The 26,598-nt window shown below is 44.4% G+C and overlaps 1 protein-coding gene and 1 long non-coding RNA gene across 8 annotated transcripts in view; one reads left to right on the top strand and one right to left on the bottom strand.

The window, feature by feature from the left end:
- Window positions 1-8,741: 8,741 nt before the first annotated feature.
- LOC115457931 lies at window positions 8,742-11,821 on the bottom strand. Its single transcript, XR_003940017.1, has 2 exons — window positions 11,738-11,821; window positions 8,742-8,793 (listed from the first exon to the last, which is right to left on the bottom strand). It is a non-coding gene; the product is annotated as an uncharacterized LOC115457931 (long non-coding RNA).
- An 85-nt stretch (window positions 11,822-11,906) lies between these two features.
- Window positions 11,907-26,598, top strand: part of DEDD (death effector domain containing) — a 35,043-nt gene continuing 20,351 nt past the window's right edge. The window contains exons 1-2 of one of the 7 annotated variants that reach the window (XM_030187638.1): window positions 11,907-12,044; window positions 13,018-13,055. The gene's annotated coding sequence lies outside the window, so the exon portion shown is untranslated. The other 6 variants (XM_030187643.1, XM_030187641.1, XM_030187637.1 and 3 more) reach the window with 6 other exon arrangements.

The following is a 26,598-nucleotide window of genomic DNA, read 5'->3' as shown; positions in this document are numbered from 1 at the left end:
GCGGTGAAGGCTCAGAGGAAACTTGTGAAGCCAACCCCCCCCCCCCCCCCCAAAGTTGTGGTTTCCTGATAAATGTGTTGGTTGCGTCAGCTCCCTTAATCCTAACCCAAGAACGTGTATTTATAGTAGTAGTACTGGGTATCTATCACCCCTTTTTTTTTTTTTTTAATGCTCAAAGGAGAAAATAAGGGCTGTTTCCAGGCTCCCTCACTCTTTAATCTAGCAATTGAACTGTGTTCCTCTATTTCTGGCTTTTCATTTGAGCAATAAAAGCTCTATGCTGACAACTCCCAAAATATCTACCCCTACTCATATCACTATCTTGTCTGAAGATAGTATGGTGTCTTGTTATAAAATGAGCTTTTATGTTTATTCCACTTCCAGGGTCAGTTGGGTATGTTGTAGAAGGCATTGGCGCCAGCTAGTGGATCACATGCCAATGAACTGCACAGATCCCACTTAGTGCATCGGTCGCTGTTTGTGACTCTGCACTGTCAAATGTGTCCTCATGCCGATCTGACCGGACCCCCCTCTGCAAAAAGAAAAGTCTCTGTCCCAGTGGACTCCCTTCCCCCAATTCCCCACCCCCAAGCAAGAATCGTAAGCCCTAAGCCTCCTCCCCGCCCCCCCCCAGTCTAGTGACCCAACACCCCCTGCCGATCCCCCAAACTCCTCCCACCCACAAGCTCATAAACTCCGAACCCCCTCCTGTGCCCCCCCACCCAAAACAAGAAGTACCCTGGTGGTCTACTGACCTCAAGCCCCCCCCCCCCCCCCATCTAACACTCCCCCAAAAGCAACAAGGACCCTGGTGGTACAAGCAGACTGTTGCCCATAGCAACAGGTACAGACTTGTCATAAAATTTTGCACAGAAAAAGGTAGGGGCTCTGTACACGGAACTGTGCATTACTCAGAGTGCTCATTTTAATATTAATGAGCTCCTTGTAATGCATTTGCATAGGGTTTGTAGTAGCTGCTAACGGCACATGTTACAGCCACAGAAAACCCCTTTGTGCATTACTGGCTAACTAACATTTAAGTTAGACTGGCTACAACCAGTCTAAAGAAAACGTTAACAGCACTATAAGCTTTGTGCATCAGGCCTTAAGAGAGTTGAAAGGGGATAAAGGGATATAAAACGGGGAATAAATCCCCAACACCAGACCTTTCTATCACTCTGGGATCCTTGATGATTCAGGCTTCCCCACAGAGCTTGCAGGGTGTGAAATAGAGAGCTGCACGGGAACAGAGTTAGCAGGAATCCTGCGGGGTTCCCACGGAAGTGTAGTGCCAGGCCAGCCTACTTATCCTTTCGTTGCATTTCTAAACTAGCATAGCAATTCTAATGGCACTAAAAGAATTAAATGGATATGGTTCATAGCATTGACATCACCATAAGCATTGAGAGGGGAAGTTATGAGAGGGGGAGCTACTGTTAAATTGGGTTATTTTACCACAAGTCAGGTTATTTGTGTACAGAGGATGATGGAGATTCCAGTGGGAACGTGTTAGATTCCAATGGGGGCAGGTGAAATTTCTGTCCCCGTGTAACTCTCTAGTGTGAAAACAGATGATCCAAGTGTTCCAATATCCATATTAAATGTTTGTTATTCTGTAACAAGAGCAGCTTCTATGAGCTAATTCAGATGCTTGTGTTATATAACTCACTCAACTGCATGGGGTTAAGCAGATAGAAATTAAGGATTTAGTCAATATTAGCTTATTTGAATTAATTTCTATTTGTGCATTATAAGTGTTTGCTAGTAACAATCTTGTTATAGTATATGAAAATCAATAAAACAAGTTTTATACTAAATGTAACTATGGCCTGGTCATTCTCAGTTAAGATGTGATATAATGGATAAAATTTGAGTGTCATGGATTTCTCTTTTTTATCTCTTATATTTCAACGTAGACCATCGTTTTAGGACCTTCTGCAAAGTCTGAAACAAGCAATTGCCCAGGAATAAGGGCCAGATGCACTAAACCTAACGAGCCAATAGCGAGTCAATAACGAGCCATTAACGAGCAAGTAGTAAACCCTGGCTTGCACTAAAAGCCATTTTACGACGGCTGTAGCAGCTAACGAAAACGGAATGCTGATGAGCAAATTGTGTAGATACCCCATTGTAATGAGATGCACTAAGCTTTTCCGATTGCCTTAACGCTGGAAACTCTAACGAGAGGGCTGTACGGGATTGAAAACTGATAAAAAACCGCTATAAAAGTCATTCCGCACCCCCCCCGCCGCAATAATAAAAACAAAAGTGCAGTTAAGGCCGGCCATCGAAAAAAGCCGTCCGTTTTCGCTGTCATTCACCTCCTCAATAATAAAAAACGTCTTTTTTGGCCGTGCTTCACTCAGCTGAGAGACCTGGAAGTCTCTGAGCCAATCACAGCATAACGCTTGGCTGCTCTGCGCATGCACGACCGGCTGACTATCTGACTGTTTAATGACGGAATAGAGAATGCAAGTGAGCTACAACGAGCAGCTCATTTGCATTCCTATTCCTTGATGCATGCCCGTTCCTTACCGATTCGCTAAGGGAATCGGTAAGGGAAGGGCTCTAACAATTGATTAGTGCCCTTAGTCCACTCAGATATATGGAAATAAGGGTAAACAACCAAGGTGCCCACGGACCTGACGAAGAGATGATAACTTTCAAAAGCTTGTCAAAGATATCTCCTTTTTTGGTGGGGATTAACAATATATCACCTACAACTTGGTTGTTAATACGTATTCTCACAAAGTACATAAGTATTGCCATACTGGGAAAGACCAAAGGTTCATCAAGCCCAGCATCCTGTTTCCAACAGTGGCCAACCCAGGTCACAAATACCTGGCAAGTTCCCAAAAAAGTACAAAACATTCTATACTGCTTATCCCAGAAATAGTGGATTTTCACCAAGTCCATTTAATAATGGTCTATGGACTTTTTCTTTAGGAAGCCGTCTGGCAACAAAGTCCAGAGATTAACTACACGTTGAGTGAAGAAAAAGTTTCTCCGATTCGTTTTAAATTTATGAGATTGTAGCTTCATCGCATGCCCCCTAGTCCTAGTATTTTTAGAAAGCGTAAACAGACGCTTCACATCTACCCGTTCCACTCCACTCATTATTTTGTAGACCTCTATCATATCTCTCCTCAGCCGCCTTTTCTCCAAGCTGAAGAGTCCTAGCCGCTTTAGCCTTTCCTCATAGGGAAGTCGTCCCATCCCCTTTATCATTTCCGCCCCCCCCCCCTTCTCTGCACCTGTTCTAATTCCACTATATCTTTTTTGAGATGCGGCGACCAGAATTGAACACAACATTTGAGGTGCGGTCGCACCATGGAGCGATACAAAGGCATTATAACATCCTCATTTTTGTTTTCCATTCTTTTTCTAAGAAGCACCTGTGTACATGTGTGATTTGATCGATTTGCCGTTCAGAAATTCCTTGGTGACATCTCGAACTTATTTAAATCTGCACTATCCTTCATGCAGGTATCTAAAATATAAGTCAATCTACCCCTCTTCCTTCTCATTCATCTGCCCGCGTACCTGGAATGCTTTACCAAGATTCTTGAAAGAGACATCAGATCATCAAACTTTTAAAAAACTGCTAAAGACTTATTTATTTAACAATGCCTACCCGGAAGTCAACAATGCCGTTTAACTCCCTTATTCTTTTCCCGTTTTGTTAGTTTATCCGGTCCTTTCCTTCTGTTAGCTTCTCTTGTCAATTTTTGTTATTGTATAAGGTAATTTTATTGTAACTTTGTTAGCCACATTGAGCCCGCATAAGCTGGGAAAATGTGGGATACAAGTGGACCAATAAAAAAAAAAAAAAAATACCTAACATTCTATTTGCTTTCTTAGCCACAGCAGCACACTGAGCAGAAGGTTTCAACGACGACACCTAGATTCCTTTCTTGGTCTGTGACTCCTAACGTGGAAACTTGCATGACTTAGCTATAATTCGGGTTCCTCTTTCCCACATGCATCACTTGCTCACATTAAATGTCATCTGCCATTTAGACACCCAGTCTTGTAAGATCCTCTTGAAATTTTTCACAATCCTCCCGCGATTTAACGACTTTGAATAACTTTGTGTCATCAGCAAATTTAATTACCTCGCTGGTTACTCCCATCTCTAAATCATTTATAAATATATTAAAAAGCAGCGGTCCTAGCACTGACCCCTGAGGAACCCCACTAGCTACCCTTCTCTATTGTGAATACTGTCCATTTAACCCCACTCTCTGTTTCCTATCCTTCAAACAGTTTTTAATCCACAATAGGACATTTCCTCCTATCCCATGATTCCAGGCTTCTTTCTGCATATTTAGGGAATCCAACAGTGGGATTACTGGCCAGTTCAACAGCACGTTTATCCTTGCCAGTCTGGTCATCCATAATGCTCATCAGAAGACGTAGCACAAGAGCCCAATAATGTTGTTTGAAATTGGCTATTATGCCCTGATCCATAGGTTGGATCAGAGAGGTAGTGTTTGGTGGCAGGAAGACTACCTTGATGTTAGACAGCCTGACATCATCACTATGTGCAGCACAATTATCACACAGCAACAAAATCTGAGCTTTTCTGCCCACATTCTAGTGTCTAACTTCTTTAGCCACTGCTTCCAAATTTCCCCAGTCATCCATGAATTTGCATTAGCCTCCCTTCCTTATTCCCCTGGGTTGGTTAATCATCTTATATCTATTTGGACACAGGTCACTGGTAACAGATCATCAGAAAGTTGTAGCCAGGTTTGTGAAATGACCACCAGGCCTAGTTGTTCTTCCGCTATCCAGTCCTTATTGTACTTGCTTTACTACAGATCTGGCGTTAATATAATAAACTGACATAAGTTGAACTAACCTCTTGTATATGCCCTACCTTTTCACCACTGCTTTTGGCTCCTAGCCACTACTCAATTGCCCTCCCCTTCTTCCTTTCTCACTCAGTACTTCCCTCGCCCTTAATTGTCTTGTCTGTCTGTATTTTTAGATTGTAAGCTCTATTGAGCAGGGACTGTCTCTCTGTGTCAGGTGTTCAGTGCTGCATGCATCTGGTAGCACTATACAAATGCTAATAATAATAATACTCTGGTCAACTGGGATGCAAAATAGCCATTGTTTCAAATTTGTAAATCTGTTGTGCTGATTCTTCCATGTCAGTCGTGATGACATCACTTCAATAAATTTGGCATAACCAATTCAGGTCAAGTAAAGCATTATGACCGCGAGATACATGATGTATTTTTGGAAGATGCAAGTGGGGTATAAGTGTCAGTATCTCCCAACCAACACCATGAAGCATATTTTCAAAGAAATTAGCCTTCCAAAGTTCCATAGAAACCTATGGAACTTTGGAAGGCTAAGTGCTTTGAAAATATGCCTCCATAGCAGATATTGCTGTTTCCCAGAAGATTTAAAAAAAACAAAGCATGCCAAACAGCTTAGCTTTGTGGCCATAATGTCACAAAATTCTCTCACCACAATATATATTTAAAGTAAAGGAACCTACCAGCCTTCAGTGAAGTACATACAATAAATCTTGTTAATACAGTCATACATAACATTACTAAAATATATTCCAAAAATAAAATCAAACTTAAACTGCACAAAAGTTTGCATCTGGAAGCAGTTTCTAGCATTGGATAGAGAGGCTTCTTTTACCAGGAAAGACTATCTTTCAACTAATTTGTTTCAATAAGGGGACTGACAAATAGTTCGCCACAAAGGGGCAGGACATACCCATCATGGAATGCTTTTGTGCTTGAACAGGCAGGAAGTGATGACAGAGTAGGTGGGGCCCAGACGCACCACCAGAGATGCTGTCGTGCACAGTGAAAGAGTGAGATAATAGCATTGCTGAAATAAGATGTTACCAGTCAGGATGAAAACCACAGTAGAGGATAGTAGACTGCAAAAAGCCTTCCTCATTCTTGGCACGCTTTTTTGTTTGAACAGGCAAAAGTGATGGACAGAGTGGGCGGGGCCAAGTCGCACCACTGATGACATTTCCGTGCACAGTGAAAGATGATAAGCTAATAATTGTATTCTCAATGGAGAAGGGTAGATAGTGGGGTTTTGCAGGAGTCTGTACCGGGACCGCTGCTTTGTGACGTATTTATAAATGATCTAGAGATGGGAGTAACTAGTGAGGTAATTAAATTTGCTGATGACACAAAGTTGTTAAATCACAAGAGGATTGTGAAAACTTAGAAGAGGACCGTATGAGATGGGGACACTGGGCATCCAAATGGCAGATGACGTTTAATAAAATACATCCTCAAAAGCAGGCAGGTGCTCTGTCCATTCCAGCTGACTACATGTAGCCTGTGTTAGTTACATCAGCTACAGCAAACTGAGGCTAACTACAAAAGCCTCCTACAAGTCAGTAAAGCTGCATGGCGAGTGGGTCTAGCTGGAGAGCCAGAGCGTCCTTGATCAGTCTCCTTATTGTACTGGTGACAGATGTACCGTGTGGATCTGTAACTTGGTATGATATTTTGTACAAGTCTGAACATCCTTTAAATTTCTGTCAAATTCTGTGCTCATGTATAGTCATTTTCACAAGCACGTACTTCCTTAATATTTCATTCCTTTTATTGAATATAATCATAAATCTAACAACAGTCACCTATGCTGATTCCGGAACTCACTCATCCAAACCTTTCACTTCCCCACTCATGCAATCGCATATCCCTTTAAGAACAAACATTGATTCACATACAAAATTGATTATATCACCACATAAATCAAAGAAGAGACCTTAAATCAGTATTTCCTATGAACTTGTCCATGTACTTATGTCCCTTTATAACACATATTGTCCTTTGGTTGATTCAAAAAGATATACTTATTAGCACAAAAAATAAACAGCCCCCAACCCAACATGTATAGTCAAACATGGTTCTGTGAAACATATTTTTCAAAGCTCCAGTCACCTTTATTAATAGTAAGAGGGAAGCTTTGAGTGTAGATCATGTTTTAGATTTGTTTCTGTTGTAAATCTAAATGCTCCTGGAACATAGTGCCTTTTTACTACTTTTTGTCTATTATAGTGGACTTATTTCTTCTCAATTTTCTGTCCTGGTTTTCCTCCAAGCACGAGCTTGATATAATTAAGAAATAGAAGTATCTCAATAGCATATGTAATTTTATTTATAACTAGTAAAACATGCCCGTTTCTGGCTCAAATGAAATGGGCGCTAGCAAGGTTTTCCTTCCCCCCCCCCCCCCCGCTCACCCCTTCGGCGTTGTGAAGGCACTGACCGCCATTGTTGCGGACCTCGTCAACGCACGCGAACGCCACCTTCGATGTGGTGATTCGTTGGTTGTGAAGCCACTGACGCCATAGCTCCGCCCTCGACATCATCACGTTTGACGCGAGGGCGGGGCCCCAACACTGATTTCGGTGGCTTCACCACCACGAACCCTTCGAACCGGAAGGAAGTGCCCGGAGGAACTGACAGTGACGTCAGTGACCTCAGAACATTGAGGGTGGGTTTTATTATATAGGATAGTTTGTATATTTAGCATTTTTCTGTACAAGCATATTCTGTAATATGAAAATTGCATTAAAAAAATACATCAAGAAAAACCCCCCACAACACTGTCCACCTCCAAACTTCTGCTCAATGTGCTGCTGCGGCTAGGAAAGCAAATCGAATGTTGGGTATCATTAGGAAAGTACTACTACTACTTAACACTTCTAAAGCGCTACTAGGGTTACGCAGCGCTGTACAGTTTAACAAAGAAGGACAGTCCCTGCTCAAAGGAGCTTACAATCTAAAGGACAAAATGTGCAGTCAATCAAATTGGGGCAGTCTAGATATCCTGAATACAGGTATAATGGTGGTTAGGTGCCGAAGGCGACATTGAAGAGGTGGGCTTTGAGCAAGGATTTGAAGATGGGCAGGGAGGGGGCTCGGCCTATGGGCTCAGGAAAGGGACTGAAAACAAAAATAAGGATATTATTCTGCCATTGTATCGCTCCATGGTGCGACCGCACCTTGAGTATTGTGTTCAATTCTGGTCGCCGCACCTCAAAAAAGACATAGTGGAATTGGAAAAGGTGCAGAGAAGGGCGACAAAGATGATATAGGGGATGGGATGACTTCCCTATCAGGATAGGCTGAAGAGGCTGGGGCTCTTCAGCTTGGAGAAAAGGCGGCTGAGGGGAGATATGATACAGGTCTATAAGATGAGTGGAATGGAACAGGTTGATGTGGAGCGTTTGTTTACCCTTTCCAAAAATACTAGGACAAGGGGGCATGCGAAGAAGCTGCAATGTGGTAAATTTAAAATAAATCTGAGGAACTTTTTCTTCACTCAACGTTTAGTTAAACTCTGGAATTCACTGCCGGAAAAGGTGGTTAAGGCGGTTAACTTAGCGGACTTCAAAAAAGGGCTGGGCGGCTTCCTGGAGGAAAAAGCCATAGAATGTTATTGAATGGATGAGGGAATAATACAGTATTTCTAGGATGGGCGGGACAAATTGCTTGTTCTTTTGGCCGCTGTCAGTGACAGGGTGCTTGGCTCGATGGACCCTTGGTCTGTCCCAGCATGGTGATGCTTATGTACTTATGCATTGGCACCTGCCGGTTCACTACTTCTACGAAGTTTCTCTCCCACCTTTTGAGACATATCTGCTGTTCTTGCTCATCGGTCAAGTTCACATTGACCTTTGAGTGCATGCTTGAGGTGGTGTGGACTATTGTCTGATAAAGGCCAACAACTTTTTTTTAAACTCCATGGATATCTGTCTGAGTCCATCACTTCCATCTTCTACAGTGAGTCCTAGAAATGAAAGGAAAATTAATATTAAATTGGACAGCAAAAATATAATTTATTTATTTGGTACACTTATATCCCACATTTTCCCAGCTTGTGCGGGCTCAATGTGGCTAATAAAGTTACAAGAAATTACATAGTACAGCAGGATAAAATAGTTATATAAAAATTAACAAAGACAATAGCGTAAGCAGCTTAATAAAAGAATATGGATGTGAATAGGTGGACTTTGGTCTTGGGGAACTGAGTTTGATTCCCACTTCAGGCACAGGCAGCTCCTTATGACTCTGGGCAAGTCACTTAACCCTCCATTGCCCCAGGTACAAATAAGTACCTGTATATAATATGTAAGCCGCATTGAGCCTGCCATGATTGGGAAAGCGTGGGGTACAAATGTAACTAAAATAAAATAGATACTATTGGAGATTCTACATGGAATGTTGCTACTATCGGAGATTCTACATGGAATGTTGCTATTCCACTAGCAACATTCCATTTAGAAGGCTGCGCAGGCTTCTGTTTCTGTGAGTCTGACGTCCTGCACGTACGTGCAGGACGTCAGACTCACAGAAGCAGAAGCCTGCACGGCCACATTGGTGATCTGCAAGGGCCGACTTCTACATGGAATGTTGCTAGTGGAATCTCCAATAGTAGCAACAGTGGAGGAGTGGCCTAGTGGTTAGGGTGGTGGACTTTGGTCCTGAGGAACTGAGTTTGATTCCCACTTCAGGCACAGGCAGCTCCTTATGACTCTGGGCAAGTCACTTAACCCTCCATTGCCCCAGGTACAAATAAGTACCTGTATATAATATGTAAGCCGCATTGAGCCTGCCATGAGTGGGAAAGCGCGGGGTACAAATGTAATAAAAATAAATACAGGAGCAACAAGAGGGAAACAGACATAAGGCCAAATGCGGGTAATCAAACAGAATGGAAATAGGGGATTAAAGAGTATTGTGGTCTTTGGGATATGCCTTACTAAACAGATAAGTTTTTAGTAATTTCTAAAATGTTTAGTGATCCGATGTCTCTTTCAGTAGTCTCAGCAAAGCATTCCAGGATTGCGGGCTGATGAACGGAAAGGAAGAAGCGTAGATTGACTTATATTTTAGATTCCTGCAATAGGGATAGTGCAGAATAAGATAAATACGAGAGGACACTGATGAATTTCTGGGAGGTAAATCAATCAAATCACACATGTAGACTGGCGCTTCTCCGTAAATGATCTTGTGTGTTAAAGCACAGATTTTGAATTCAATGCGGTCATTAATGGGTAGCCAGCGAAGGCTCTCACGGAGAGGCTGTGCACTATCGAAGCAAGATTTTCCAAAGATTAGTCTGGCCGCGGTGTTTTGGACCATCTGGAGCTTCTTCAGAATATAGTGTGTACCCAGCCAGCAAATATTCCACTGCAGTAATCGATGTGGCTGAGGACCATTGAATGTATCAGGGTTCGAAAGATATCTCTTGGCAGGAGTTATAGCCTAGTATAAGCATTACTGGATTTCTAGTTAACTACACAAATTATTAAATACCAAATTCAGCTTTATTGTAAATGTTTGGCTTATGAATTTAAGCCGGTCATTGTAGCCTGTCTACGTTTAGAAATTTATATCCACATTATTCCAAACTCAAGTTCAATGTGGCTTACAATAAATAAACTTACAAAAAAGGGGGGAAAAAACCCCCCAATTCAGTCGGAGTATATAAACAACATTGCACCACACTAAACTCCAACTTATATATGCAAATATCTCTTTATTATAAATACTTGTGCCTTATACCAGCTATTAACTTTAAACGTTAAAACACTCATTCATCACCTTTCAACCACTACTCACTCTATGTCCTAGTTATATAAAATGTCTTTAGAAATTTAAATATCAAACCATTATACATGAAAAAAATTCTGCTTCATCACGTTTGGTTCCCCTAACGTGATGAAGCAGAATTTTTTTCATGTATAATACATAGTAACATAAATAGTAACATAGTAGATGACGGCAGAAAAAGACCTGCATGGTCCATCCAGTCTGCCCAAGACAAACTCATATGTGTATACCTTACCTTGAATTTGTACCTGTCTTTTTCAGGGCACAGACCATATAAGTCTGCCCAGCAGTATTTCCCGCCTCCCAACCACTAGTCCCGCCTCCCATCACCGGCTCTGGTATAGACCGTAGATATAGACATAGTAGATGACGGCAGAAAAAGACCTGCATGGTCCATCCAGTCTGCCCAAGACAAACTCATATGTGTATACCTTACCTTGAATTTGTACCTGTCCTTTTCAGGGCACAGACCATATAAGTCTGCCCAGCAGTATTTCCCGCCTCCCAACCACTAGTCCCGCCTCCCATCACCGGCTCTGGTATAGACCGTAGATATAGACATAGTAGATGACGGCAGAAAATGACCTGCATGGTCCATCCAGTCTGCCCAACAAGATAAACTCATATGTGATACTTTTGTGTACCTGTCCTTTTCAGGGCATAGACCATATAAGTCTGCCCAGCACCATCCCCGCCTCCCGCCACCAGCTCTGCCACCCAATCTCGGCTAAGCTCCTTAGGATCCATTCCTTCTGAACAGGATAATGGTTTGATATTTACATTTCTAAAGACATTTTAGATAACTAGTACATAGGGTGAGTGGTGGTTGAAAGGTGATGAATGAGTGTTTTAATGTTTAAAGTTAATAGCTGGTATAAGGCACAAGTATTTATAATAAAGAGAGTTTAGTGTGGTGCAACGTTACAATAAATAAAACAGGCAAGGTTTACAGTACCATAAACAAGATCTCAAGCAAGAGCAAAGTAGCACAAAAAAAGATACAAGAACTAAATAATAAAACCATTCATAGGCAGTTACGAACTAATCATGCATAAAATTATTCGTAGACTGGCGCAAGTAAAAAAAAAGAAACCGAATCCCGGTGCATTAACACTCACGGCTTCAGCGGCAAACCCAGCACCGGGAACCAAATCCTCCAAGGCTCCGCTTCAATACTGCAGGGACCGCAACATTCCAAGTGGTCACCTGATCTATTGGCACGTGACGTGGGTGTGGCCAAGGCGGCGACCTCTACGCGCAGCGTCGGGCAGCGCGCGCATGCGCTGGTAGATCAGGCGTCCTCTCTGACGTTTACTGGTCCACACTCACTCCATGTAGGTGTCAGTGTGAGGCGTAGCCTTGGCCTGGCTAGAGAATTCTTGAAGGAAGGCGAAAGCAGTGGTTGGACGACTCGGAGAACCCCGGGTAGGCGCAGCTCTCTCCTTCCAACTTGTCTTCGGAGGGCGCTCGCGATAGGCCCTACCAGAGCTTTTCTTCTCCGGCGTCCCGCCCCTCCTCTGACGCGACTTCCTGTTTCCGGCGAGACGGGACGCCTCAAACGGAGAGAGGAGAGAAGTTGTGTGTCATAGGGGACGGGGGGCACCGGAGAAGGGAGGCTGTGAGATTGTCGGTGGGCAACTGAGTTTGACGGCGGGGGGGTGTTCGAGGGAGAAGCACCGGCTCGCGGGCAGGGAGGGGAAGGGGAGACATGCCAGACTGAGGAGGGAGAGATGGCAGATCCAGGGCATCTTTGTAGCTTACTGAGGACGAGGAGGGATTGGCCGTTGCTCCTCTCCTCAATCTTGCGTTCTCTCGGTGGGGACAGAGTTTGAAAAATAAGAAAAGAAAAAATCAGCCTCTGTCAGGTCGAGAGAGGGAGAAGGAAAAAAAAAGGCACCTTTAGTATTTCCGGGTTTTCCCGGTGTATCATTGATTATTTCTGTTAGGGGACATAAAAAAATAGATGTATTTGACAGGCGAAGTTATAAAGAAGGGACAGCTGGAACATCAGAAGTAGAATTAAAAAAGTGTGAATTGAGCGTATGTACGTGAAATCAGACACATTTCAAATGGTTGAAATCCGTAACCAAGGGAGTGGAATTCGAATTCTGAGCCCCCAGGTTGGGTCTTGGGAGAGAGGGGTTGGGGAGTAGGAAAACCAGTGTTTCCCCAGAAATTGTAGTTATTACGTTGGGTTATGAACTAGGAAGGGTTTGGGATTGCTGAAACTCGATTGCATTTGAAAAGGTTTGGGCTACTTTGCTCTCATCCTCATAATTAAAAGAAAGATAACGCCTTTCAGTACAGAAATGCAAAGAAAATGACTTTGTTAGTTTATAAACGAGAGAAATAGAGTAAGACGTTTCTTTTTTTTTTTTTTTTTAAATCCCTGCATCAGCTTCAAAGGATATAAAGCAAGAGGAGCTTCCAGTTAAGGTTGGTTTGCTGCAGGGATTTGTAGTTATATATGCGTTTTATTCACGTTTAGTTTACTGAATTTTGTTTGTTTTAGATTAAATTGACCTGTTCCTGGACCCTATCTATCTTAGCTGCTACTTGGTTTTTATGTCATCAGGGTTACACGTTGCTGTACCTGAAGGATCATGGAGGGGGAACAGCAGGCCTAGAACATGAAAACAAAAACACTGTGTTGTATATTACAGAAAAGGCACATGTGGTTGCAAGAGTGTCAGCAGAAGAGACTGACTGGGAGTGATGAGTTATTAAGTCCTTCCTGCAAGTATGTTAGATGACTCGGAGTATTGTGCTTTTCATACACTTTTCAGTGTGGAAAGAGTAAATACAACTGCTTGGTTATTTTTCTGGACCTCTCAGGCATACAACTTTTTCATTATATTCACATATAAAAGTGAAATATTAGGAGTATAGTCTTCCAGATGAATATGTTGAGTTCACTGTGTAATCTAGCACTGGAGTTTGGGACTTGTTTTATGATTCTTTTCAAGAAGAAAGTGGCAGCAGTGTGCTATTAAAAACAGGGACATGATCACAATTAACACCGGTCTTTTCATTTTCCTAGATATGTTACACATGTTTTTCTTATTTCATTTCCTGATAGCCATGCCAGTATGATTTGCCTGGTGCTTTGGTTTATGCAATCATCTTGAAATGACAAAGTTTGGTATTCTGCATGCAGTCTTTCAGTGGTCTGTCAAACATGATGTAGATATCTATCCACACCAGGCAGGCAGGCTATGGAATATTACGTGAAATACATTTTTTATCAAAAAGAGTTGTAAAACACATGGCCTCTCTGATCCTCTGCAGTTGTCAGCTTAATTTTGTGCTGTTACCCTCTCTTTCTATACTCTGCTACACACTTCTCAGTGTCTTCTCTGAATTCCCTCTTGTCCCCATGCCACAGCCACTCCACCTTCATGTATATTAACCCACCCAGCTATGCTGTGTACATCTGACGAAGTGGACTCAAAAGCACATGCCTCAATAAATTAGTCTGTAAGATGCCACCAGCCTCTATTTTTGGAAGCATGTGAGGTGCTTACAGTCTTGAGGCTCCAGGGCTGTCTCCTGTGCACTTATGTTTAGAAAAGGGGGGTTTAGCTCATGTGCCTTCAGCTAATACACTACTAAAAAGACAAAGATGTTTATTTCCCTGGCTCCAGAGGGTTTGCAATCTAAGTTTGTCTCTGAGCCAGTGGAGGTTTAAGTTGCTTGCCCAAGATCACAAGGAGTGTCGGTGGAATCTGAACCCTGGCTTTCCTGGTTTTCAGCCCACTGCTCTAACCGTTAGGCTACTCTTTTTAAAAGAGTTCATTAGTTCTCTCACCTAGCTTTCTTGTGTGGAGACAGATGTTTTACTGTATGGTTCTTTAATGGCTGAAAGAGTTATAAAAATATGTATGGTCAACATAAGTAATGTTTCATTCTTACATTAGAAAGTGTTTTTCTTAGAAGTAGGAATAAAACTTTTTTTGTAGAAGCTCAGTTTCTCTTTACAGACTGTGTTGTCTTTGATTCCTTGAAGAGCTTGGTGAAGAGTTAAGAATGCCAGCTGTGCTAATTCTTCTGATCTGAAAATTGGACAGTAAAATCCTTTACTGTAGGAGAAACTAGTAGCTGGGCAGTGTGCATAATAAAATGGTTGTACCTTCTATTTCTGTTTACAGTTCTTTATGCTATTGGTGGCTTTCTTTACATTCAGATCAAGAAGCAATACCTGTCAGCTGTGTACACTAACAAATAAGAATGTGGACTCTCTGTTCCCCATTTACCAGCCATTCAGAACCCATGTGTATCCTGTTTTCTTATGGTAGCCAGGGGAGCTTTAACTTGTACCTGTTGGTGTCCTCTTAAATCATTCCCATCACTTCTGTCCTAGGTGCCATGCTTTGGCCAAGGTGAAATAGTGACTCTTGATGGTGCCACTGTAGATTGAGATGCAGGACTCCCTCCTAGTAAGCCAAGCATGCAGATCCAGTTGAATATGCCTCTTGGCTTTCTTCACTAATTTCATCAGTGAATAGTGCTGAAAGTGTTAACCTGTACTGCTACTCTAATTTGTTGAAATGTTTCCAAGCCCATGTACAGTTGGACTTCTGGATTATTTATCAACTTTTACCATGCCATATTCCCCTAAATGACTGCTCCTTTCTATAAATGATCATAGTCTTCATGCTTTTTATTTTCAAGCACGTTTTATTTATTTATTTGTTACATTTGTACCCCACATTTTCTCACCTATTTGTAGACTCAGTGTGGCTTACATAGTACCGGAGAGGCACTTGCAGACTCCGGTGAGAACAAATACAAAGTGATGTTGTGGTAAGATAGAGATCATGTGGCATAGCCACATTAGGGAATCATATAACGGGAGAGTTGAGTTTTGTCCATTACGTACTTTAGTTTTGCTGTGTTGCAGGGATCAGGCATTTAAGTAGGATCGGTACGGTAAGCCTTTTTGAACAGGTTGGTTTTTAGTGATTTCCGGAAGTGTAGGTTGTCATAAGTCATTTTCAAGGCTTTTGGTAATTCGTTCCACAGGTGTGCTTATGTAGGACAAGCTGGTTGCATAAATTGATTTGTATTTAAGTCCTTTGCAGCTTGGGTAGTGCAGATTTAGGTATGATTATGTTGATTTTGATGTGTTTCTAGATGGTAGGTCGATTAAGTCTGTCATGTATCCCGGGGCTTTACCGTAGATAGTTTTGTGGACCAGGGTACAGATTTTGAAGGTAATGCGTTCTTTGGTTGAGAGCCAATGTAGTTTTTCGCAGAGAGGTTTTGCACTTTCAAATTGCGTTTTTCCAAATATAAGCCTAGCTGCCGTGTTTTGAGCGGTCTGGAGTTTCTTTAAGGTTTGTTCTTTGCATCCTGCATAAATTCCATTGCAGTAGTCTATGTGGCATAGCACCATTGATTGTATCAGGTTGCGAAATGTTTTCCTCGGGAAGACTTGTTTCAGGCGTTTGAGTTTCCACATTGAGTGGAACATTTTTTTTGTTGTGGATGCCACTTGGCTCTCTAATGTTAAGTTGCGGTCTATTGTTACACCAAGGATTTTCAGGCTGTCTGAAATAGGAAGGGTGTGGTCTGGGATGTTGGTACTTGTGGGGTTGTCCGCGCTGTGTTGGGATGAGAGGATGAGACAATGAGTTTTTTCTTTATTGAGTTTTAGTTGAAATGCATTTGCCGAAGAGTCCATGATGTTCAAGCTGAGCTTGATTTCGTTGGTGATTTCTGTCAGTTTGCTGTTGTATGGAATGTATATAATAACATCATCTGTGTATATGGAGGGGTTTAGGCCTTGGTTGGATAAGGACTTGGCTAGTGGGGTCATCATTAGGTTGAAGAGTATCGGTGATAGCGGTGATCCTTCCGGTACTCCACAGTCTGCTTTCCACGGTGGTGATATGCTTGAGTTTGATTTTACTTAGTATGCTCTTGTGGTTAGGAAGCCCTTGATCCAGTTAAGTATGTTTCCACCAATCCCGACAATCCCGAATGTATCTAGTATCTAGTACTAATCTAATTAATATATTATAGTTTACCATGTCGAATGCGCTAGACATATCGAATTGGAGGAGAAGGGTGTTTTTGCCTATTGCTATTTCCTGTTTGAATTTGGCTAGGAGGGCAAGTCACTTAACCCTCCATTGCCCTATGTAAGCCGCATTGAGCCTGCCATGAGTGGGAAAGCGCGGGGTACAAATGTAACAAAAAAGTACTGTTTCAGTACAGTGGAGGGGGTGAAAACCTGACTGCGATTCATGTATCATTGAGTATTTGTTTATGTAATCTGTAAGTTATTTGGTTACCATGCTTTCCATCAGTTTGCCAGTGGGAGGGATCGATGCTACTGGATGGTAGTTGGTGATTTCATTTGGTTTTTTTCTTGGTATCTTTTGGTATCGGGGTGAGTAGGATGTTGCCATTTTCCTTAGGGAAGAGACCTTGCTGAAGCATTTAATTTAGATGGGATGTGAGGTCTCCTATGAAGCGGTCAGGGACGGATTTCAGTAGGTAGCTGGGACAGATATCTAGTTTACAGTGTATGTTGGAGAACCTGCTGATAGCCTGGGTAACTGTTTCGACGGTAAGGAGGGTGAAGTTTGACCAAGTCCGGTCAGCCGGGTATTCTCCAGTGGTTGGGTCCAGCTCATTAAGGAAGTTATCGATGTCGGTGGTGTCCTGAGGTAGCGTGTTGTGAAGTTTTACAACTTTTTTGTTGAAATACTTAGCAAGATCATCTGCAGATGGGATGTCTGTATTCTTTATAGTGACCAGGTTGGTGTCTAGGAGCTTGTTCACCAGTTGGTAAAGTGTCTTTGTAATCTGTCCCTGTTTTAGTTTTATAGAATGACCTTTTGGTCTGTCTTATTGCGTCTTTGTATTTGTTTCCATGTGTTAAGTGTGTGTTCATCTTTTGTTTTTCTCCATGCTCATTCGAGTTTCCTGGTGTGTGTTTTTTGGTGTTTTCAATTCATCGTTGAACCATGGTATCGATTTATGCTTGTGCGAAGTTCTAGTTCGCAAGGGTACTTACCTTGTCATCAACAGCAGATGAATCCATTAACTGATGGGTTGTATCCGCCTACCAGTAGGTGGACATAGAAAACACTGAAGAACCACAGTGACCCTTGGACGGCTAGCCCCATCTGCCTTCAGTATTTCTCTATCTCCCAGCAGGTGTGGACATAGCTTGATCGGCTCCTGGATTTCTGCCTGGGGTGGCTCCTGTGCTTTGCCAGTTGAGTAGGGGTGTTGTGGCTGGTGGTGCCCACTTTATTTAATTATGTTTATTAGTTTCAAAAAATTTTAAACAAATGATGCATTTGAAACAGAAAAGGTACCTTCATCAATTTTACAAAGAAATACTCATTCCAAAATTAACTTTATGACTAAGTACACTCAAGTCCACAAATTCTGATCCAAGATTTACTACTAAGAGTGATTATAACTAAATTAAATAAAGGAAAAAAGAGCCGATCTATGTGACAGTGTCCTTTTCCATTTAAGAGCTTTGCCTCATAGAACTTCTGGCGGCTATGAATTCAGATAATTGAACAGATTCATAAAAAACATATTTAACCGATTGATGACAAATTATGCATTTACAAGGAAATCGTAACATAAAAGTAGCTCCCAGTTGAAGCACTTCTGGTTTTATCAAAAGAAACGGTCTACGCCTCTTTTGGGTATCTTTACATACATCCGGAAATATACGGACCTTAAGTCCTAGGAAATCTTTCTACTTTTAAAGAATTTTTTCATAATTAAAGTTTTATCCATGGCTAAAGCCAAAGTAACTAGTAAAGTTGCGGAAGTTGTTAAATCTGCTGTTGGTGTTTCTAAAATTGCGGAAACATCCAGTGATTGATCCATTTGTTGTTCAGGTTCATCAAAATTCTTATTAGGTAAATAATATACTTGAGTCATTGGAGGTAAAATGTCATCTGTAAAACCCAGAATTTCTTTCAAATATCTATTTATCATTTCTCTAGGAGTAGTCGTAACTACCCTAGGGAAATTCAAAAATCTCAGATTTTTTGATCTTTGAGCATGTTCCAGGTTTTCAATTTTTCTTCTCAAGTTAGAAACATCTTTTACAATATTTATTTGCAAATCTCGTGATTTCTCTGAGTTTTCAGTCACTGAATTTATCTTAGCCAACATTTCTTCTTTTTCCAGTTCCAAACCCTCAGCCTTCTCTTCAATTTTCCTTACCCGGGACTCAAGACCTTGAATTTGGGGACATATAGCTTTACCCAGATTAGTAATTGATACCCAAAGACTTTCCAGGGATATCTCTGCTGGTCTCTCTTCTAAAAAGGATAAAGTACCTTGCGTTTGTAATCCTCCGGGTTGTAACTTTCTCACTTCTGAGTCCATAACCTTCTCCTTCGTTCCTCCCGCAATTAAGGTTGTATTCTCCCAGTTTAATTGAGGGCTTTTATCTCCCTCAATTCCTTCTCTCTCCAGGCTGATTTCTCCAGCTCCCGCTAGCTCCGGAGCGCCAATTTCTGGCTGCTTCGGGGTCGACGCCATCTCTGGAGAGGAAACACACTGGGGTTGAGGGGGAGGAGCCCGTTGATTGGGGCTGAGGGTAACCTCCAGCAGGGGCAGCGTCTGAAGCCCTCCATTCGTAGCAGACGCCGCCAATCTGCCACCCACTGATCCCATCGGCACCGTCGGTGTCCGCACAAACGAATCCATGGGGCCAATCTGCGAAGAGGGGGCTCGGTTCGGGGGAGCAGCTGCCGCCGCCGCCTTCCCTCTTCGTTTAGGCATCACGAGAAGGTAAGGAAGCGTGGAGACACACGATCAGTTCACGCAGCCATCTTGGATCTCATATCCGTGGTGCCCACTTTAAAGGCTTATAGGTTCGCCCTTTCCCTGCCTTACCCATTCCCCCCTCCTCCCAGAGTCCCTCTGTTGCTGCCTGCCTCCAACTTTCCTCACAGCGTTAAAAAAAAACAAAAACGAAGAGCGCTCTTTTACTGCGTGGCTGTTCTGAGGCTTTCTCCAGAGATTCTGGTTCAGTGCAGCTTGACCGGAGTTCGTTGACTCGGTCTTCTGAGGTGAGAGTGGTGCCCAGCTCCTCCGGGGAGGTTCCCGCGGACAGCGTTCCGAACGGGGTAAGTTTTGGTGCGAAGCCGCCATTTTATTGCTATATTTCCGTCCAGTCAGGCGATGGCTGCTGAAGGAGTTAAGCGCTGCTCCCACTGTGGTAAGCGCAGGTCAGCAGCGGAGCTTTGCAGTACGTGCTCCTTAGACGCTCGAGCTAGTACGAGCACGGCAAGTGATGATTCGTCCCGCTCGATGGAGCTGGCAGCGGGCGCCATTTTGGAAGCGCTGCATGCCTCGACCCCCGCGAAGGCGGAGGAGTCTGAGTGCAGGGGGACGCCTCGTTTCGAGGCTGCCAGAGGAGCTCCAACCTCCGTTTCACCTAATTCGGGGACAGAGGGCCAGGGTGAGTTTTTCTCCCCTGAGTTTGTAATATTGTAGCATAAGGCCTTCATGCTGAAAAGAGCTCTGCCGCAGGTGTCTGACACTGCGTTGCATCCTGGGTTCCCTCCGGGTGTTGATACCCCGGGGATGGCTTCAGATGCTATTTCCTCCCCCGAGCGTTGGAAACACGCTAAACATTGACGGGTAAAGTCCCCGTCTGAAAGTGGCGCATATCCTTTTTCCCCCCTCTCTGAGGTTGTCCCGCGGATGGAGTCGGCTCTGTAATTTTTGGCTGATGCCCTTTATGAGCTTTGGCTAAGCAGATGTCTGTGGCGGTTTTTGCCCGCCGCCTTCTTTGGCTGCGGCATTGGGCGGCTGACATGGCCTCTAAGCAAAGGCTAGTGAGGTTACCCTTTCAGGGCCTCCTGTTATTTGGAGAGGATTTGGAGAAGATTGTTAAAGACCTAGGGGACTCTAAGCCCCAGCAGTTACCTGAGGTAAGGCCGAGGCCTTCTTCCAAGGTTCCTGTGTTTCCCTCCTCTTCCAGACGTCGCTTCCGGGAAGCTCGCAGGTATCACCTGGAGCGCTCTGCTGGGTTTTCTCAACGTGCCCGTTTTCAGCAGAGGGACTCCTTTCGCTCGGACAAACGTTCCGCAGCGGCCGAGTCGCGGCCAGGAGTTCAGGGGCGTGCTCCACAATGATGGGATGCCGGTCCACTCCTCTATTCCTGCAGTAGGAGGACGTCTTTCCCTCTTTTTCGAGGAGTGGACCAAGATAACTTCGGATCAGTGGGTCCTGGACCTGATCAGAGAAGGTTACCGACATGTTTTTAGAGTCCCGATGTGGCACTGCCGTCTAACGGGCGGCAGTAGAGGAGACCTTGCAAGTCTTGCTGCACCTCGGAGCGATGATCCTGGTGCCTCCCGCCGAACGCGGCTGCGGTCGCTACTCCATTTATTTTGTGGTCCCTCAAAACGGCGGGTCTTTCAGACCAATCCTCGACTTATGACAAGTAAATGAGGCCTTAAGAGTGAGACTCTTCCGCATGGAAACCCTGCGCTCCGTCATTGCGGCGGTTCATCCAGGAGAGTTTCTGGACCTCAAAGAAGCTTACTTGCACTTTCCTATTTGGCCCCCGCACCAGCCGGTTACGGTGTTAGGCCAGCATTTTCAGTTTCGGGCCTTGCCTTTCAGCCTAGCCACAGCTCCCCGCACCTTTTCCAAGGTAATGGTGTTGGTAGCTGCCTTTCTCAGGCGAGAGGTTATCAGAGTTCACCCTTATCTCGACGACTGGCTCATCGGAGCGGATTCGGCAGACGAAAGTCGTCTTGCCACAGGCAGAGTGGTGACAGTCCTGCAGACTCTGGGCTGGGTGGTCAATATACCCAAAAGTCACCTGAACCCCCTCTGTCTCTCGAGTATTTGGGGGTCTGGTTCAACACGGCCTCGGGGTTTGTCTTTCTCCCCGATCACAGGAAGTGCAAGCTTCAGAATCAGGTCCGTCTGCTCCTGCGGATGCCTCCCCTCGAGCTTGGGACTTTGTCCAGCTGCTGGGGTCGATGATGGCCACCTTGGAAGTGGTTCCCTTGGCGAGAGCGCATATGAGGCCACTGCAAATTGCCCTGATCCATCAATGGTCTCTGATTTCCTAGGAATATCAACGCAGACTCGCGTTGCTCCCTGCGGCCCGGCACAATATGGATTGGTGGCTCTCCGACAGGATGCTGCGACGAGGAATGCCACTCACGCTTCCTTCTTGGTGCCTGGTGATAATGGATGCCAGCCTTTTGGGCTGGGGAGCGCATTGCAAGGTAAGCTATGCTCAGGGTCAGTGGACACCCGTGGAAGCGGGGTGGTCCATCAATCGCTTGGAACTGAGAGCGATATTCCTGGCTCTTTTGGCCTTCCACAAGACTTTGAAGGGGCTTGCTGTCCAGGTTCTGTCAGACTACACGACAGCGGTGGCCTACATCAATCGTCAGGGCGGCACTCAGTGCAGGGCCTTGGCCGCGGAGGCCGCTCAGATTTGCCACTGGGCCGAGCGCCACCTGCAGCTTCTTTCAGCAGCTCACATAGGTCAGAGCAACGTGCATGACGATTTTCTCAGCAGGCATCAAATCGACCCGGCGGAATGGAAACTGGCAGAAGAAGTGTTTCTTCAGATTTATGCCAAATGGGGGACTCCCGGAATGGATCTAATGGTGTCAAGTGCAAACGCCAAAGTCCCTCGCTTTTTCAGCAGACTGAGAGATCCTCCCTCGGCGGGGTTGGATGCACTGGCTCAACCCTGGCCCTCGGGCCTTCTATATGTGTTTCCCCCTTGGCCCTTGATAGGGTGAGTCCTACTGCGGATTCGACTACACTGAGGATTGGTGATTCTCATCGCTCCAGATTGGCCAAGGCGTCCGTGGTAAGCAGATCTCCGCCGGATGCTGGTGGAGGCTTCACTTCCTTTGCCTCGGGTTCCGAACCTGTTGGTTCAAGGCCCGGTGACTATGGAGGATCCCTGCCGATTTGGTCTTACGGCCTGGCTCTTGAGAGTGCGCAATTGAGAGATAAGGGCTACTCTAACAAGGTCATCTCCACTCTCTTGTAGGCCTGCAAGCGGTCTACTTCCGCAGCCTATGCTCGGATATGGCATAAGTTTGAGGAGTGGTGTGTTACGAAAGAGGTCACACCCGCGCATGCTACGGTCTCGCTGGTCCTGGACTTCTTGCAGGATGGCTTACAAAAAGGCCTGGCTTACAATTCCCTGCGGGTGCAAGTGGCAGCATTGGCATGCTACCGAGGGAAATGTCTCTTGCTGCTCATCCGGACATTGCCCGATTTCTCAGAGGGGCGCTTTGGCTCCGCCCTCCCGTGCGGTTGCTTGTCCGGTCTGGGGCTGGTGTTGAAGGCTCTCCAGCGTTCGCCTTTTGAGCCGCTTAAGCGAGCGTCTGAGAAGGATGTGACTCTCAAGACAGTCTTTTTGGTGGCCATGGGCTAGATGCGTATCTGAGCTTCAGGCGCTTTCCTGTCGGGACCATTTTCTGCAGTTCTCAGAGTCCGGGGTGACGGTACGTACAGTGCCTTCCTTTATGCCTAAGGTAGTTTCAGCGTTTCACCTAAACCAGCCCATTTTTCTACCTTCCTTTTCTACGGAGGACTTTCAGGATTCCTTTGGGCAATTACATCTTTTGGATGTCCGCAGTGCTCTGTTGCAGGATCTACAGATGTCAAATGACTTCAGGACTTCTGATCATCTTTTTGTCTTGTTGACAGATCCTCGATGCGGGTGCCCAGCATCTAAGGCCACTGTAGCCCGTTGACTCAGGGAAGTCATCTTTTCTGCGTATCTGCTTTCAGGGTGGGCTCCCCCTGAAGCGTTTAAAGCACATTCCACGAGAGCGATTTCCTCCTTGTGGGCTGAAACAGGTGTCCTTCTGTCGTGCAGCTACTTGGCCTTCTCAGCTCTCGTTTGTACGGCATTACAGGCTGGATGTGGCAGCGAAGCAGGACACGCATTTTGGAGCGCAGGTACTGGCTCGCGGAGTTGCCTGTTCCCACCCTACGTAGGGAGTGCTTTTGTACATCCCATCAGTTAATGGATTCATCTGCTGTTGATGACAAGGAAGGGAAAATTAGGTTCTTACCTTGGTAATTTTCTTTCTTTTAGTCACAGCAGATGAATCCATGATCCCTCCCTCTCTGACTTTGTGTTTTTGTTCAGTTCTTTCATGCAGGAGGAGTTGATGAACAGTTCTTACAGTTTCTACATGCTGTTCCATTGCAGGAGGTTGAGTTCGTCCCTCCTTTGTGTGGTTATTGCTCCGGTTCTGGGGCATTTGTTCGCTGTGAGGAAAGTTTATGTGATGTTACATTTCTTATTCACTCTGCTTTGGAAATTTCAAATACTGAAGGCAGATGGGGCTAGCCATCTAAGGGTCACTGTGGTTCTTCAGTGTTCTCCATCTCCACCTGCTGGTAGGCGGATACAACCCATCAGTTAATGGATTCATCTGCTGTGACTAAAGGAAAGAAAATTACCAAGGTAAGAACCTAATTTTCCCATTTCGTCTAGTATGCTTTTGCATCTTTTATTCCATTCTTTGAGGTAGTAAATGGAGTCTGTGTTGACCATTCGTTACTGTATATAGGTTGCCAGAATGTTTTCATGTCTACTTGACCTCTTGTGCTGTAGGATGTGTGTTCTTGTGTTCGTTGTGAACCCTTCTTCCGCTGATTTAGGGAGAAGTTTAGTTTGTAGTGGTCGGACCATGGTTTGGTCTGTTGAGAGTTTGTGAGAGATGAGATCGAGTGTGTGCCCTTTTTTATGGGTTGCTTGCATATGTGGCCGTTTGAGATCCCATAAGTGGAGGAATTCCTTACATTCTTGTTTGTTGGTGGACTTTGGGTCTTCTAAGTGAAGGTTGTTGATTCCTAATACTAGTATATTGGAGTTGGTTACACATGTGTTTGAGATGAAGTCCATGAAGTTAGTCTGTCCTTCGTTTCAATTACCTGGAGGTCTGTAAAACAGGACACAGTTCAGGTGATTGTGAAGGGTTTTGTTGTGGATTCTAGTTGAGGTGTTTTGGACTCGGCAGTGGGTTCAGTGGTAAAATGGGATCGATAGATTAGTGCTATGCCTCCACCTCTTTTTTTTCTTTTCTGGTCCTGTGTGTGATTTTGTATCCTGGGGGGCATAGGTCTAGGATTATAGGGTCCTTTTGGTCATGGATTCAGATTTCGTTAATTAAGAGAAGGTCAAGGTTTTCTGACGTGATCCAGTCTGTTAGTATTGCTGTTTTATTTACAGCGGATCTGGCATTGATGCAGCCCACTTGGATTGTTTGGTATGGGTCTTCTGTGTTTGGTGATGTGTGGACTTTTAATAGATGTTCTTTGTTAAGGTGAGTTTGTTTGGGTCCTTCTTTCCCTTGTGTTGTGATTGTCCACATGTTATTGTTTCTCTTTTGTTCAAGTTGTCGGTTTGATGAGGTGTGGTGTCTGAGTAATCTTTGATTGTTTCCTCTTTCTGTACATTTAAAATTATCTTTCAAAAAATTCAAGAGAGCTTTAAAAACCTGACTATTTGAGCAGGCATTTAGTTTAATAGATTAAAAGGGGTTGAGAGTTTTTGTACCATCTCCACAGTTTGTTCCTGTTCCCTTGTTCAAGCCCAACTGCTGTTATCCTTCTAGACTATCCCTTCCCTCCCTTAGCCCCCCCCCCCCCCTTGTCTATTCCAGTATACCAGTGAGCTTGTTTTACTGATGAATGAGCCTGCAAATAGGTGGGAAAATGTGGGATACAAGAGCAGCAAACAGGGCAGTGCCTAGGGTCTCTGGTGCCCCCCCCCCCCTTACACACACACACACACACACGGAGCTCACAGCCGCCTCCCGCGAATAGCCAGATCTTCACAAAACTGCCACCAGGGGATACTTCAAAACATTCCTTTATTTGTCAGGTTAATAACCAAATTTCACTCCAGAGCCCTGGGTTAGGGCTTCTCCAGCAGGGCGGTTCTGCCTTGCTTAGTACATCCGCCCACTAAACACACAGACTCTGCCCCACTCCCTGAGGGGGATTCAACAGTCCTTTTGAAATCCCTCCTTTTTGGTCAAAGTCAATAGCACACAAACAGTACTTGCTCCCAAGCAGGCTTTCCCTTCCTCCCACCAGGCAGCCCTCCTTCATAAACAAGCCTTTCAAATTTAACAGAGTTTCTCAAAATAATCAGGTTTCAAACAGGTTTGTAATTCCTCCAGCAAACTTTCCAACATTCACGGTCCCCCCCCCCCCCCCCCCCAGAGCAAACAGGTTCCACAAAAGTAAACAGGCTTCCCTATTTAAGTAGGGTTTAAATCAAAATAAATTCCAAAACAATGTAGGTTTGCAAACCTTCAGGTGCTGTGCTCCTCAGGACTCTCAAGCTCCCATTCCATTTTACTTTCTTCCTCTTGCTCAGCCTCATTAACCCCCTCTTCCACCCAATCCATCCAATCCTCATCCTGCTTCTCACCCCACCCTTCCCTCTTACAGGTGGGAGGCATGATATACTGATTGCGGGTCCAGGGGAACTGGGCTTCTTCCTTCTCCCTCCCTCTTGTGGTCAGAGATGGTATATGGCCAGTTTGCCTATCCCCTGGGCTCCCCCTGCTGGGACAGGAAATGCATTCTGGGAGATGTAGTTCAGGGTTTTGCTGCTTCATTTTGTACAACTGGGCTGTAGCCTTGTCACAATGTATGTGCTTGGCAGATATGAGAATATAAAATAAATCTGGATGTAGTTGGCCTGTTGGCTACCGGAGCAGGCCTTAATAGCCCATGATAATTCTTACCATTGTAAACAAGCCTGAGTTGTCATAGCAACAAGAATTTGAACCAGAAAGGGAAAATAATCTGAGGACAGTCGTTTTTTTTTTTTTTTTTTCTGCGTAAAGCTGCAGTCTCAGGTGTTAGCAGTCCTCCTTTTCTGGTCCTTGAAGGAATGAAACACGAGTGCTTTTTAGCACATGGGGCAGGTATCGTGGACAGAAGTATATTATCGGTCAGTGATAAGGGG

The sequence above is a fragment of the Microcaecilia unicolor genome, chromosome 14 (genome assembly GCF_901765095.1).
Source record: "Microcaecilia unicolor chromosome 14, aMicUni1.1, whole genome shotgun sequence".
NCBI classification, from domain to species: Eukaryota; Metazoa; Chordata; class Amphibia; order Gymnophiona; family Siphonopidae; genus Microcaecilia; species Microcaecilia unicolor.
Note: the sequence above shows the minus strand (reverse complement) of the source record. Positions and strands in the feature narration are given on the sequence as shown.